Consider the following 16,547-nt stretch of genomic DNA (forward strand, 5'->3'; position numbering starts at 1 on the left):
TTGAAACTTGAGTCGAATTCATGGTTCTTGCCTTTGATGCAACTCACTTCTGAAACTTATGCTGCCTGCATGCTAAGGCAGGGTCTGATCCGGGAATGGGGGGGGGGGTTCCTCGGGAGAGCCTGCCCCCACATCAGATGACGTCAGCCATCATGAGGTGCCTGCTGGGAGCATCCAATGGGATAAGAGGCGGAATGGGCTTTCCTCTTCCATCAAGTTTAAGGAGATTAAATATTCAAGGAAATCTATTTGAGTCTGGTTTGTGGGCAGAGAAAAGATTCGCTTAGGCATCTAGGATTCAGATATTTAGTTTCGGCAGTGTCACGAGCTTTCTGTCACACGCAGAGTCCTCCATGGAGGTCCTCCTTGCCTTTCTCCCTTCCACTCCTTCCTGCTGTTTCACTTCTCACTCTAACTTAAAAACACGCCCAGGTTTAAATGCCCCCTATTTCAAAGTTACAGTGCAACTCATTATTATTCAATTGCATTAGCGGTTTATAGTTTGCTTTTCTATCAATCGATCCTCCCTTTAGCTATTTACCCATGCTCACACATGTGGCCCTGGCTCAATATTTATTATATGGAGTCAAGAGTTTGCAAAAATAAGGTTTAGTGGCTTATACAAGTAAGTGAATGTTGTGTATGAAACTAGAGACTAGGACCCAAAGTAGATGCTCAGATGTACTGAGTACTTTCTGTCTTAGTCAGGGGTTCTATTCCTACACAAAACATCATGACCAAGAAGCAAGTTGGGGAGGAAAGGGTTTATTCAGCTTACAATACCGAATAATTGAGAATAAGAAAGGAAGAGTCTCTTGAAAGAAAACTTTTTTTTCCTTTTGTGTATGTGTGTGTGTGTGTGTATGTGTGTGTGTGTGTAAGGGATGGGCCCAAAGCTGGAGGTTTAAAATGAGTTAGAACTGAATTTTCAGTATTTTACCCAATGAGAACATTATTGGATAGATCTAAATTTATACTAAGAAGTACCAAAGAGAATCAACTGAACTTGATTGAAGGCAGTATCTGGGAAACACATAACATCAAAATCTCACTGTACATGGACTGGTCAGTAATCTGGTTCCTCCTATAAAGAAAGACCTACCTTAAAGAGGCAAGAATGAAAGGAATTTTGGTGGGGTGACAGATGGGCTGGGTAAAACGGAAAGGTGAAGGTGCGCTGGAAAGGTGTGTGTGTGTGTGTGCGCGCGCGCGCGCGCGCGCGCGCATGTGGAGGGCAGCATTCATATAAGTCGCTTATTCTACAAGAACTCAGCATTTATTTGGATGGATGCTATGCAAATAGCAAAGAACAAATCACTTAGAATCCCTCCCTCATGGTGACTGAAAGTCTAAATAAAAAATATGTGCACAGATGACCAATAAATGATGGAGACTCTATGTACCTGAAGGGAGGAAACCTCCACAGCCGAATGAAGGCGCACAGTGAACTTGACACATCTCTAACGATATGCAGAGTGACTGCTGTGGTATGCACAAAAACTTCTTCCAAAGAAGGTGTCCCATCTGTTCCTTTATTTCTGCTTCTACTGTTACTACCCGGCTTAGCTTCTCATTACCACTTATACAAATGAATGCAAAATCCTTCTGCTTGCCTCCCCCTCCCCCTCCCCCACCTTTGGCTCATCTTATACTCAGTAATACCTTAGCCAGACTCAAAAATCTACCCCTGGGCCAGAACATACAGTGATTTTGTTATTAGAAAAGTCTAAAGGTCTTAGTTCACCATCCAAAGCCAATCGAAAGTAACCCAGTTTCTCACTACCCTGCTATACACCCTAGTGATGCTACTGAGTACACACACACATGCCAACAGTCAGTGAGTTGCTAGCCACTCAAAAAACGTGAATTGCACAAGGCACTGTGGATACTTGTGACAGATATAATTTTCTGTGCCTGGGATGTTCTTGTCTTATTTCCAGACTTATTTTCCAAGGACTGAAATCTTTATGAATTATAAAACACGTTATTTAAAGTAAAAATTTTTAGGCCATCTCATGTCTTATAGCTAGCGTCAACGTTAAGTAAAACAACCAATTTAAAAACCTTCAGCTGAGAACGTGGTTCTTAGCAGCGTTTCTCAGCTACTGAGGAGATTTCACTCCTTTGCCCAAGTAGAAGCTTAGGAAAGAGTCATTATAACTTGTTAGAGAGACACTACCTATTGATTGTGTTTCCAAGATGACTTTCAACTCAGTCACTTTGGAATCTGATAGACCCAGAAATGCTACTGATGTTTTTGGTTTATCTTTGGCAAGTTATAGAGCCATTTGAGCCTCGCATCCCTCTTTTCTAAAATAAGTACACTAATATTGACATCCCTCCAAGTACTGTGATACTTGGTGATACAGCGTGTACATTGCCTAAGGCGATGATTTAGGTTCATAGCCATCCGATGACTCCTAGCCCTCTCCCTGCTCCATTGCTTTATATGGAGCCCTCCTACAGTTTGAAATTGCATATAGTTTTGCCCTTGGCTGTCTAGTTTTCACTTCGAATTACAATTCTCTTGTCTCCTTTCCTCCCTTTCTCTCTTCTACTAACATCTTCGCTTCTCTCCCTTTGAGCTCACAGCTCTGTTTTTAGACATTAGTGTGACAAGGTAACCCAAGGATACAGAATTATTTTTCCAAGTTCTTTGCTCTCCTCCGGTATTGGAATTACGCTTCTGCACCCTATGCCAGGGGAAGCACATCGAGTCTCACTGTGGTTGGAGGTACCATCCAGTTCCATTGATGCTGGCCGATGATGTGGGTGGTTAGTAGCCTCTCCAGTCCTGTTCTACCCATTCTTTTGTGTTCTTCCTACACTATAGGAATCTATGTATATCCTTTCATTATTACTGCAAGACTCATGCCTGCTGAGCTCTTGTATAATTGCTGGTACTAGGAGATAAATAAAGACAAATTAAATTCAACCCAAAGGTTGGAATTAAATGTGGAGCTCAGGAAGGTCTAGTCAGTGTGAGGGGACTAGAGCTGACTTATATAGATTCATGAGTTAGGAAAATAAGACATTTTCGTTATATTGTTGTCAACAACTGAATTTTTGATATGGGGTGGGGGGGACTGCGTACAGTTACTGCTAATTTGAAAGCTTTTGGTGTTTATACATCACACCTGTGGAATCTAACTCATACTCTTTAATTCATGAGTCCATTGTCAATTGTTGGCCCAGGGCTGAGGAGGCTGAAGGAAGCTAAGCTAAGGCAGCACCATCATCCTTCTTAGCTTACTGTGCGACATCTTGATCCAGTCATGAATTCAGTCAGTCTCTATTGCACATGCTTATTGCATGAGACTGACTGTGGGGCATAGTAATCTGCATAGCTAGTACTTCCATGCCTCTGTGTCTGCTGTTTTCCTATCAGGAACTCTATTTCTACCTGTTCTCCCAAGATTTTGCTAATCCCACCTCATTTTCAAGTAAGTGCTAACAGTATATTAAGTTCGCCGGATTCCCTGCCCCTTGGTGAAGACATAAGGTCTTAGGGACTTTTGTGATCTCTAAGGCCTCCATCGGAACTCCTCACACATGGCTGGCGCTTGTTAAATGTTTATTGGGCTATTTTAAGTCACAAGTGGAAAACAAATGACAAATTCATTTCAGAAGTTGGTACTCATTTGTGGGAATCTTACATTTTGTGCTCTGGGCCATTAAGAATTAAGAGTTTCTTTTTATGATCTGACACTGTTAAGATTTTAAACTTCCACGTATGAAGAACCAATTCCAGACAGTAGGCTGTACTATAAAATGTGATTTAATTGATTCCATGATTCTTCTTGATTCTGCTGTGGGACCCTGGGAAGCCACACTGCCCTCTCTGGCTTCAGTGTTTATCTATATAGTCAAGGGGTTGGACCAGTGACTTCAAAGGTCTATTTCATAGATGCCCCCAAATTTTATGATTCCATGATTTGTAAATGAAATGTAAGTTAGTGTCTAATATACTTTCCCAGTTTAAAAAATAAAACTCCAAACCAAATAAGCCCAAATGACAAAAGTTAAAAAAAAAAAAAAAGGTGAGGAAAAACTAGGAAAATCACAGAGACGGCATTTCAGACAGCACCCATGTCTCTTTGGCAACCCCCTCAGGCAGTAGTGTAACTGCCGCTCAAATTAGCGATGCTTAAGTGCTTTTTTCTAGCTGTAACATCTGGTGAGACCCAGTTAGGAAGTGACAGCCCCGGGGTCAGCCAGGCCAGCAGTACTGTGGAGCATGCGCAGGAGTCAGGTACAGTCTGATGTGAGAAGCAGAGTGGTGGGCGGACAGCCGGCACTCCTAACTCTGGTTTCACAGCAAGGCAGGATTCGACTAGCTGAATTCCATCGTCTGGGGAAAACCTAGCTGGGACCAAAAAATGGAAATAGCAGCCAAACTTTATTCTTCACTAAATTCAGATATGCTAGAACATTTACCACACACCTTTCTGGTTGCTGTGTTCTGCCTGGATGCCCTTCATAAGTCACTTGGAATTTAGCCTCAGATTGTACTGTACCCATCATAGGGACAGGTTAGGCATTGGGGCTGTAGGAAAGGGCCCCGTGTACCCCTGACCTTCAAGGAATTCGGCTCTGAAGCATCCCTGGCTCTAAAGTTGCCTGCTCCACTTCACCAGCAACTCACATTTTAAATGTTTTGTGTAGGTGTGAAAAGGAAGAAATGCTTTACTGGCTTTGAAAAGAAATGCTTAAAACCAGTGAAGCAGAAGACTTACAGGCTTAAATGGTCCTTATAGCCTTTTTTTCCTTTTCAGTCTCTTTCTGTTTGAAATTCTCAGGTCTGGTATCTATTAGTACCATAGACATATTTGCAGTAACATGAGAGATACAAGAATACCCTTGAACATGGTCATGCATTCAGGGAAATGATACAAGTGGAGTTTAGCAGAGTTCTTTCCACACCGGGCCATTTAAGTGATTACAGTCATGTTATCACAAGTAAAGGCTGAACTCAGGGAAGAGTGAGATTGCACAGGATGACCTTGTATCTAGTCTCTCTTTTTATCCTGTTTCTCCTGAGCTTGGTTGGCATAGACAAGGGACAGAGGGGAAGATGGGAGGTAATAAAAACTGATAACAAACTACGCATGGTAGTGAGCTATCTGTAATCTCAGCAATTGGGAGATGGAGGCAGGAGGATCAAGGGTTCAAGGCTGGCCTTGGCACATAATACATTACAGGACAGAATGATCTGCATGGAACATTATCTCAAAGCCAGCAACACCAACCTCCCAATCCTCCCTCAAACAACAACTGCAACAACAACAACAACAACAACAAGCCCCAGAAAACCAACTACCCAACTAATAACAAAGGAAAATGAAGGATTATATTTTCGGTTAAAGGAATATAAAAACAGTTTGTAGCAAGTGACTAAAATGGAATGATGCTACTAGCATGGAAGTTAGATCATGGGATAAGGAACACCCTAATGCCAATAATGGATCGGGCAGACGCTGCTGTCAGGAAGTGTCACACAATTAGAGACAGAGGTTATTCTATCTAAACGGCGGGCTCATGATCGCTCAATTAGACCACAAGATGCATCAGCTTTTGGGGGCTGCTATTATGAGACAGGTTTGTACCTAACAGGAACCTAATAAAAATTTGGCATGCAACCATCTTCCAAATCATATTTGGCTTCCACATGAAAAAGGTTCTTTGCTCTGGAGTTTCTTTCTTTTCAAAACCTTTCCGTGTTCTGGAATGTCAATGCCAACAGGATCGTGCCAACCACACGGGAAAAACACTACCCCAGGGTCCTCACTGTGTTGGAATCACAAGGCAGCCTACTGCTTTGCGATGCTCCTTAAGGTGTCCTGGAGGGAATATCTGAGGTGCTGAGTTTCCCACAAGCCGTATGGTGACAGCCGTATGCTGTCAGTCCATGGGTCACCTAGAGTAGATATGCTTTAGAGGATGACAGAGGGACATCCTCTAAAAATGCAGACTGGAGAGCCAATTGACAAACCCAGACTGCTCATTTCAGAACTGTTACGCGTGAGAGACCAATGTCCTGTTCTCCAAACTTGTATTACGATGCTCCTTGTTTGTGGTAGCACAGCCTTTATTTGAATATAAAAGTGGAAACAAGGTAGCCATAGGGACATTCGCATGGCGTCGTGACCTTTATTTGGCAGCATACTGCAATGCCTTTCTCTCTGTGTATTCATAAGTGTTTACATATATTGACATCAAAAAAAAATCTTTCTTTCCCCAAATTGCATCTGTGGGCATCTTTCTGTCAATCACACCATCATCTAGTTGTCATAGCTATGAAGAGATGAGAATGGGACTCAGTAGCAAAATATCTCAAGTTTCTAGTTTAGATGTTTAGCTTTGTGATGGCTTTAATAGCCAAGGGAAAACCCACTATAGAGTAGAATGACATGGATAATTTTGTGACATGAGAAACATACATACTGTAGACGGGAACCTGAAATTTGGGGAAGATTTCCAGGGAGTCACATGACCTTGGCATCATGAGCGGTACAGATGGGAGTCTTGGATGCTCCAGTTACTAGCTATGTGACCTTGAGTAAATTACTCTTCCTCGCCAAGCGGCCACCATATGATTATTAAGGTGAGAGATGAAAAGAATGTCTGAGAATTGTCATATACAGCCATGGGGACAATGCAAGTAGAGCTTAATGTATACTTGGTGCACACAGGAGCACCATAGATTTTATCATGGAGAGCTGGCGGCCTGTATAAGTGAGACTTCAGGGGAATGCTGAAGTGTGTAAAGAGGTGTGAGCTGAGCACAAATCACTTACAGTGGATGTGTAAAAGGTAAGAATCCTACTGAGGAGGCAAAGCAAAGATGGTCAGGACAAGAAGAGATGTGGGGAGAGTTTTAAGGAAGGAAGTTGCAGAGCTAGTGAGAAAAATGAAGAGGAGGAGAGGGCAGAGGGATATAGGTCATGAGGGATCTCACTGACAAAAGCACAGAATCCTGGCTGCAGCTGGGTGGGGCAGGAGTTAGCTCTGAGCAGGCAGAATGAACAGAGATGAAGGACTTAGAAAACAACAGAAACGTGTGGGGAAAGTGGGAAGAATAAGAACTCGGGATTGGAGCTGGAGAGATGGCTCATTGGTTAAGAGCACTGATTGCTCTTCTGAAGGTCCTGAGTTCAAATCCCAGCAACCACATGGTGGCTCACAACCATCCATAAAAGAGATCTTATACTCTCTTCTGGTGCATCTGAAGACAGCTGCAGTGTACTTACATATAATAATAAATAAATCTTTAAAAAACAAAACTCAGGGTTGAGGATAATCAGTGTTTATACGGGGTGTTTCTGATGTTTTGATCAGGAATCTGCGGGTGAATGCTGAAGGTCCTGTTCTCCAATTGGTTCTTGATCAATAAAAAAAAATGCTAGTAGCCAATGAGCTGGGTGGAATAGGCAGGACTTCCAGTTTCCCCACAGGTAGGCTAGCAGACACAAGGGAGGAGAGAGATTTCTCCATGCTTCAGAGGGAGAAAGAACCACCAACCATGTGAAATCTCAGGCAGAGTGGCCATTGGCTCCCTGACTTGGCGTGGGGTAGCATGAAGGCAGATTTAGGGTGCTGAGCTGGGAGTGAAAAGAAGGGTGTGATAGGCTTACAAGAGTCTGGTCGTTTAGCTAAAGCATGTCAAAGATAAGCTAATGTGTGTGTGTGTGTGGATGCGAGGGAACCTGGGCAGGGCTGGTGGTGGAGTCTGCTTGCACTTAAAGTGGGGTAGCAAAAACTATGTCCTTCAAGTATCCTATAGGAATGAACCTGTGCATGCCCTGGAGGCTGGGGAGAAGATTTGCTTGGTGGTTAAGTTTATTTACATTTATTTATTGTGTGTATAGGGTGTGTATGCATAGATGCCACAGTATGTATGTGGGGGATCAGAGTTCAACTTTGCAGAATCTGTTTTCTCCTTCCACCATGTAGGACTCAGGGATCAAGCCCAGGCTGTTGTCAGGCTTGGTAGTAGAATCTTTACCTGCTGAGCCATCTGGGTGGCCTGCTTGGTGATTTTGATTGCCTTTCTTTAAAATTAAGGAGTCAAGGACAGTTGGAGATAACTCTAAGATGGATAATCTTTCCTTGAAAAGCCGTGTACATATATGGAAGCTGTGTGGATTAGACTTGGGGTAGACTCTTATGTGGGCAAGGGCTGTCATATGTATGGCATGCCACAGTCCAGGTAAAAACATATAAACCTATGATGTGATAGACTACTTGTGTCTAGAGCACTGATGTTCCAAGCTCAGCTGCTAAACTTGTCTGTGCTGCTGTGATGAACTCGGGCCTCTCTTTTGCTACCTGGGTATGCGCTGAGTTCTCACACTGCCTGATAGGGCTTTGTAATACACATAGCAGGTACTGTCCCATATCCCCTCAGTTCTGGTTCCTTGTTCTAGCCCCCTGGACTCTGTACTGCTGCTACCCAAGACTCAGAATGTCAGTGGCCCAGAAAAATAAACCAGGACAGACAGTGCAGGCAGACAGTGTGTTGCCAAGTCTAAAGGCAGGTCTGTGAGGTAGGGTGAGGATCAAATCTCCCCATTCAGTGAGTCCTGGGCTTGGAGATCAATGTATTTCTCTCATCCATGGCTCTTAAAAGAATGATTGAACATGAAAGAGGAAAGCTGATCCACTGGCCACCAGGCCCAGGAGAAAGGTCCACATGCCAATACCCAAGAGGTTGGGCACAGAAGCTCTGCTGGATAGACATGCCTATAAGACAAACAACACTATCACACCAAGAAATCACCTGGCAGCTATATGGTACTCTAAAAAGCCCAGAGTAATTTTACATTCATTATCTCAATTGTCAAGGTTTAGGTGATGTATAGGAAATGCCCTTTATGGAGTCTATGAACATGAGTTATACTATTTCTTCTGGAGGGTTAATATGCTCAGACTCTGGCTGGGAAGCTAGGCGTGGTAAATTCTCTGCTTTGGACAGCTACAGCAAGGGAGAAGATCCAAGCATGGAAGCCCCTTTGTTTAAGTTCAGATTATGCTGAAGGTACAAATTCTATGAAAGAATAAAGAGGCACATAAACCCCCAAAGGTAACAGAATTGTGTCTGAATGTTGTCATAGAGCACAGACAGCTTGTCTGCCCTGCCACCAACTAAGCCTCATTGACTTTGGGCTTCTGGAATCTTCAATTACAATTCCCAGCTTTTGGATTAGGGAAGACACTGAAGAGTTCATATCTTTATATTTTGTCATAATATCTCTTTATTTACTCTATGTATCTATGTATCTATATATCTATGTATCTATGTATCTATCTATCTATCTACGTATCTACATATGTATGTATGTATGTATCTATCTATCTATCTACATATCTACATATGTATGTATGTATCTATCTATCTATATGTCTGTCTATCATCTATCTATCTGTCTGTCTATTATCTATCATCTATGTATGTATCCATGTATGTATGTATGTATGTATGTATGTATGTACCTACCTACCTATCCATCGGTGGGGAGGAAATAAAGAAAAGTGAAGTGCTTTGCATTAGATGGTGTTTCTTCATGTCCCATGAAATAAGAGAAATGAATTAAGATTTAACCCAGAGGAAAAATTGAGATATTCTGATGTATTAAATCATGAAGTAAATAATAATGAAATGATGAATAGTCAAAAGTGTATAGTAAGAAATGTTTTCAAAACACATGGGTGACCAACCCCAATACCAGAGTATACAGAGAAATGTCAGCTAGATGCCCTTGAGGATAGGAAAGATGCTTTTTAGTCACAGGCATTGGTTGGACCGTGATTTAAAAGGATAGGATTGTCAACACAGATAACAATAACCCATGGTTGGAGAAGGATAACACCAAAATAGCGATTATTACAAGATAGTCTATTATCTGCAAGTGCGTGAGTGCTCTGTAGCCAGCCTTTTCAGCTTCATCTGTGACACATAGAAAGTAGCTCCGTGGTCCCACTTGAGAACAGTTATATGCCTTAGGAAGCTGTGTGGGCTATGGGTGGAATGACCCATAAAGGGTTTACACAGAACACATATAAACATGGCCCAAGGTTGGGTGATTTTATTGAATGACTATATTGTACTGTTCCCTGAAGTTTTGGGTTAAAATATGTTTAAAAAAATTCAATAAAAAGAATGTATTTTCTATCATCTTTTAATTTACAAACCCTACTGAGATCATGTTGACCCTAGAGCCCTGTGTTAAACATCTCTACTTGTTTCGATTTATTTCCTTGGTGCAAAGCTCTTTTATGAAGCCAGGGCTTGGATTAAAGATAATCAGAGGATCTGCTGCAGCCAGAATAAGGTGCTGAGCAGTACTTGCTATCATTCACGTTTTCTAGCTCTCCCAGTGATGGGAATTATATTTAGAAAAAGACATGTGACCTCCTTGTTCTGCAAGTACATGTTTTCTGACATTCATGTAGCTATCTGGTTGTTAATATAGCTCACTGCTATTCTCTTAAAACAGAAACTTTAAATGCTACTATCAATCAGAAAGATTTTTTTTGCATGTTTTTAGTCTCAGTGGAAAAAAAAATTCCTCAAACCTTCATTTTCAGAAGATAATGAATACTTTGAATGTCAGTTCTATTTATTTGATATTTAAAAACCATGTCCTTTCTCAGAATCTCTAGGCATATACATAACTTTATTCATCGAAGTACTTCAAACAGATAACTGTACCATGAAGTCAAAGTTAGCAGTTTACAAATGAATAACTCATGTTCGGCCTGAGTCAAGCAGTACAGAGGATATCATTTGTATGGCAGTCAAAACTAAGCATTCACTTAACACATTCAAACCTCAGATCTACCATCCATCCATCCATCCATCCATCCAACCATCCATCCATCCATCCATCCATCCATCCATCCATCCATCCATCCATCCATCCACCCATCCATCCACCCACTCATCCATCCATCCATCCATCCATCCATCCATCCATCCATCCATTGCCATTTTCATTCCTCAACTACTAACTGTGCTTACTGTACTCAAGGAGCTCTTTTGGTGGCCTCAGTAAACAGAATTCCAGTATTACCAGTCCTTGTAATTTAAGAATGGGAGATAGTTAACATTGCGTGTTATGTCAGAAAATGGAAGTACAACATGGAACTGGGAACCCTGAGGTCGGGCAACAGTAGATGGTGGTCAGGGGAAGTTTCATTCGGAAGATTTGAAGAGTTTGAAGACAGTGAGGGGAAGACTCAGGTAGAGAGAGCATCTAGCACAAAGCCCCCACTCCCACCCCCACCCCCAAGGAAGAGACAAGCCCAGTGAGCTTTGTCCAAGGATAACAAGACCAATGGATAAGTTCACTGTGTAGCTGCAGATGAGTGGGGTTCATGTCAGTGAGGTAACTGGTGGCCTAGTGTCTAGAAGGTCTCTGCAAAGGCTCACTTTGAGCCTGAGGAAAGCAGAAAGCCAGTTGGACATGCTTTGGCCCATGTTTCAGAGGAACCGTTCTGGTTCCAAGGTGGAGAATAGATAGTAAAGAGGCTGTTTGAGAAGCAGTAGAAGTCATTCAGAGGAAAGAGGATGGTGTCTTGAACAGGAATCCAGAAAAGAGGTGGCAGAAAATGGTTAGATTTGGGATATGTTTTGAAGGCAGGTCAGCATGATCTCCTGAAACACAACATAAAATGTTCTTTGTTCTCTCACATGGGCCTGGCGCTTGCCAGTTTGTGACCAGAGTTAAGGGGTGTGGCTTTCACCTTGGACAAAATGCCCACCTATCCTGTGTGGGAATTTATGGATGAGTGTCAGGATCGGTCTCGGAAGGGGTCCATTTCAAATGAGGGATCCAGGAACATCAAAAAAATCTCTGTTCCAAAATGGAAGCTAAAGCAGATGCACTTGATTCCAGAAACAAAAGATACACACATGGAGGGATGGCACTTCTGAATGTGTTTCAGGTTCTGGCACTCTCACTGGGCCCTGGTCCTTCTCCCACAGACCAGGGCTTAACACGAAAAGGCCTATATCATCAAAGTGCTCTGGGAAGGGGTGAGAAAGAGCACTGGGAACAAAAGGAGTTAACACTGCTGGCTTCAGAAACGTTATCAGAAGCAGAAATGATGCCACACCAGACACTGGTGCCCTCAACTCTGGGCATTGGCAGTTGGCAATACCCAACTTGGCAGGCTTCAATGGCATTGGCAGAACATCCACTTGGCATTGGTCAAGGTGCCCTTGGTGGGAAGACACTGCACACTGCCCCAGGAGAACAGATACTGGGACCTTTAACACATTGGGTACCTGTAGCTCTGAAGCAGTTTTTGTATGTAATTAGTAGTAGTTTGGCACGACTTCTGCATAAGTCCTGGTGGCCTGATTTTAAGCTTTGGTGACAAGAGCTGTTACTACAATAAGCTGAAAAAGAGAGGTTGAATAGTACAAGTGCCCGTGGCCAGTCAGTGTTCTAGTTAATGGTATGTGTACACTCAAGGCAGCTGAGACAGAACCTTACTGGGAGGGTCTGAAGAACCAGATCATATGGGAAAGTGTGGCTTAAAACCCACTGTGAAGTTCCCAAGTACCTCCTTTATGCTGGGAATGGTGACAGATGTCTGACTGCCAGGCACTTGGAAGACAAAAGCAGGAGGATCTTGAGTTCCAGGATAGCCTGGTATATGTAGTGAGACCCTGTCCCCCGACCCCCGAAACAATCAAACAAAACAAAAACAAAACTCCTGAAGGGACAGAGATGCAGCTCCAAGCTAAAGTATGTGGCTAGCATGTCTAAGGCTGTCTCATGTCTTAGCACTATAAAAAACAATGAGTACAAGCTACCTCCAAAAACAACCAAAAATCAGCACACAGTTATGTGCCCTGCCCCCTATGCATGTGCCTTTACTTACACATGCACATATACAACCAACCAACGCAAGTGTGTGTATAAACCAACTTTATGCACACACTTCAAGGATGATCCAGGAAAGGTTCCTTTTCCTGGTGTGGGAACAGTGGTTATGAGGAGACAGCTTTGTTGTTGGGACCCACTCAGAGCCTCTCGGTCTTTGCTTGTTTTGTAAGTTCAGAATGTTCAATGACTTCAGTCAGTGGAGTGACTGGGAGTCTTCAGCTCTACTGATGGAATCACTAGCAGAGAGGTAGCTATCAAAGCCATTTTGAGAGCTATAACTTATTTAATTCAGTGAGACTGCTAATGTAACAAATATCTAGGTGCTGTCTAAAAGCAAAAGATTACAAAGTCATCACCTCCCGGAATAAGCCATTTTCTTTAGTATACATGAAAAACATTAAAAAAAATAAAATCTAGAATTTCTATTATGTTTTTAGAGAAAGATTTGATTGAGCTGGGAAAATTTGAGAGTTCATTTTATATCTTGTCTTGGGGTTAATATGTGGGGGCAGGAATAGGGAGAGAGAGAGAGAGACAGAGAGAGAGAGAGAGACAGAGACAGACAGACAGAAAGAGAGAGACAGAGAGACACATAGAGAGAGACAGAGAGAAACAGAGACAGAGACAGAGAGACACACAGAGAGACAGAGAGAAACAGAGACAGAGACTGAGAGACAGAGTAAGAGTCAGAGTCAGAGATGCATACACACAGAGAGACAGAGACAGTGTGTGAGAGAGTGAGCAAGATAATCCTAGGAGAGAACGCTCAGCCAGCCAGCCCTTCTTACCATGCCCAGTCCTCTCAGGCAGCAGCATCTGCCTCGAGTGTCTTTTTCAACGCCCTAAAATACCCATTCATTCATTCTTTGAGGCTGAGTTCAAGAATCATGCATCCCTGCATCCTGAAGTCCTTCCCTGATCCCACACACTTAGTTTTTTCTCTCACAGCATTTTTTTTTTCATTATGTTTTAGCTCTGGGTGCAGCCATCTCTGTCTACATGCAGGGTAGAACTCCTTGATGCATGGACCAAGCTTTCTCTGTTTTTTCATTCTTCCCCCCAGAACCTCGCACAGGGCCAACAAGAATCATGATCTACTTGACTGGGTGGATGGATGACAGCTGACTGATGGATGCTGGGGGCTCCATACGTGTAGCTAGCTTCCCTGGCTCTCCTACGTGGATCTGAGCCTGGGATGCTAAGGTTCTAGGTGAATTGTTACTTTGTGACGACATCATGCAACATTGAGAAAAAGTGTTTGGTCCAAGTGGATGCCAGTAAACCTGACAGATGCTAGTGTAATTGAGTCCCAAAGGCAAGGGGATCAATCTTTTCTACATTTCCTGCAATCATCTTTTATACACTTGTGGGGAAAAAAATTTCACATTCCAAAGTTTCTGTAATACAGTTACTTCTGAGTATTTAGAAAAATCAGAAAATGCATGCCCTTGACACCAAGCAGTGGCTTCTAAGAAAAGAAAGATACCAGGGTTAGAACTGAACATGCATTTAAAGGAAGGCTTTTAACCTGTCAAGAACTCCCACAATTCATAAATTGTAACCCTAAAAATTATTTAAAGTGCATCTGTTTGGCACTTATTCCATCTTGGATTCTGAGAATAACAAGGAAGGCTAAAACGTGTTTCCTCTGAAAACCTCTGGCAGCTTCATGAGCTTCAGACTCTGTAAGAGCAGCTGTTATCCGTTAGCTTTACAAAAGAAAGAAAGTGGAAGTTCTGATTATTGGAAGCCAGGTCAGTGGAAAAAAAAAACGAAGATAACAAAAGTGGGAGATAATAAAAATGACCACTGGCCTTTTCCCAATGGCAGATGAACGGGGACGTGATCCCCGAGAGCAGAGACATGCTACTCTGGCCCAAAGAGCACAGAGACTTGACATGACACTATGGAGCACAGAGCAGAGGCATGCTACTTGGGCCCAGAGAGCACAGAGTCACAATAGTCAGGTCCACAGAACACAGAGACATGCCATTAGGGTCCACAGGCACAGGGACATGTTGTTAGGGTCCACAGGGCACAGAGACATGCCATTAGGGTCTACAGGGCACAGAGACATGCCATTAGCGTCTATATAGCACAGAGACATGACGTTTTGGTCCATAGGGAACAGAGACATGCCATTGGGGTTCACAGAGCACAGAGACATGACATTAGGGTCCACAGGGCACAGCGACATGACATTAGGGTCTATATAGCACAGAGACATGACGTTTTGGTCCACAGGGCACAGAGACATGCCATTAGGGTCCACAGGGCACAGAGATATACCATTAGGGTCCACAGGGCACAGAGACATGCCATTAGGGTCCACAGGGCACAGAGATATACCATTAGGGTCCACAGGGCACAGAGACATAACGTTCTGATCCACAGGGCACGGAGACATGCCATTGGGGTTCACAGAGCACAGAGACATGACATTCTGGTCCACGGGGCATAAAAAAACATGCTGCTGGATTCCACAGAGCACAGAGGCCTGGTACTGTGCAGACAGAGACTGTGGAGGAGGAATGCAGATTCTGGAGCAGGCAGAATGACTTTAGTCCTGACTTTGCTACTTGGTCATTTAGGCAAATTATTTAACTTTTCTGGGCTTCAAGTTTTTTACCTGTGACACAGGAACTTAAATGTAAGAGCTAATTGAGTTAATTGAGAATTAATCTGATGGCATGTAGCAACACGGCTAGCATATGGAAAATACCTATTTAAGTGTTTGCTGCCAATAGAAGGGTTCACTCTGCAGTGTCTTTCTGGTGTTTGTAGGATTGTCTTAGGACATGTGGATTCTCAAGTAGACTGTCTATTATGATTCTGTGAGAGGTCAACCACCAGGACAGAATCCAAAGGCAAATGTTGGATGGGAGGACTTGCGGTCTTGAAATCCAAAGGTCCTGTTGACTAACATTATTACCAACAAAAAAACAAGTCCAAATAAATAACATGCAATGAGAGTGTGTTTAGCTTGGGGTAGAAAGATATTAACTGTGCCACAGCTGACTTGCAGGTGCTTGTTTGAGACTGCTGTGTTTGACTTGTTCTCCCTGGAAGGGTGATGTGACAAATGAATTTCATGACAGGATTAATGGTACTAGCTACATATCAGAGGGTGGTTATTACAAACGAGAAAAAAAATAGCACACGCATCTGGCTAAGCCAGCTAAACAAATGCTGTGGTCATTTTTCTTTTGCCTCGAGCATCGTGAGCTGTTTCAAAAATCCCACAACAATGATACTCTCAAGGTACACAGGCATAGCTGTTTGAATCATGGGCTTCCTCCTCCAGAAACCCTGTCCTAATCCCCAGGAGAAGAGGCCTTGCCTTAACCTTCCACGCAGCCTCCAAAGACCATGATTTTGCTGCCATTGTAGTTTATGCCATGCCTTGCCCTTTGCTGCACTTGTGAGTTCGTCTTTTTTTGCATTTTCTCCCTTGCACTCTATCTAGGACCTGTATGCATGCCCAATGCATGTGCAGCCCAACAGAACACTCATTTCCCTTGAGTGTCATAGATTAAAAACAAGGATATAGTCTAACTGTATTCAACTGCCAAAGAAATGCAGTTAGTTAGGCATCAGTGGTTTGACAATGGCCTTTGCAAACTGGTATAACTTTTGAGTAAATTCACATTC

The 16,547-nt window shown here is 42.9% G+C and overlaps 1 protein-coding gene across 18 annotated transcripts in view; it reads right to left on the reverse strand.

The window, feature by feature from the left end:
* Anks1b (ankyrin repeat and sterile alpha motif domain containing 1B) overlaps nt 1-16,547 on the reverse strand; it is a 1,102,934-nt gene that overhangs the window by 294,272 nt on the left and 792,115 nt on the right. The gene's annotated exons all lie outside the window — the stretch shown is intronic.

Source organism: Apodemus sylvaticus, chromosome 20 (genome assembly GCF_947179515.1).
Source record: "Apodemus sylvaticus chromosome 20, mApoSyl1.1, whole genome shotgun sequence".
Taxonomy (NCBI): domain Eukaryota; kingdom Metazoa; phylum Chordata; class Mammalia; order Rodentia; family Muridae; genus Apodemus; species Apodemus sylvaticus.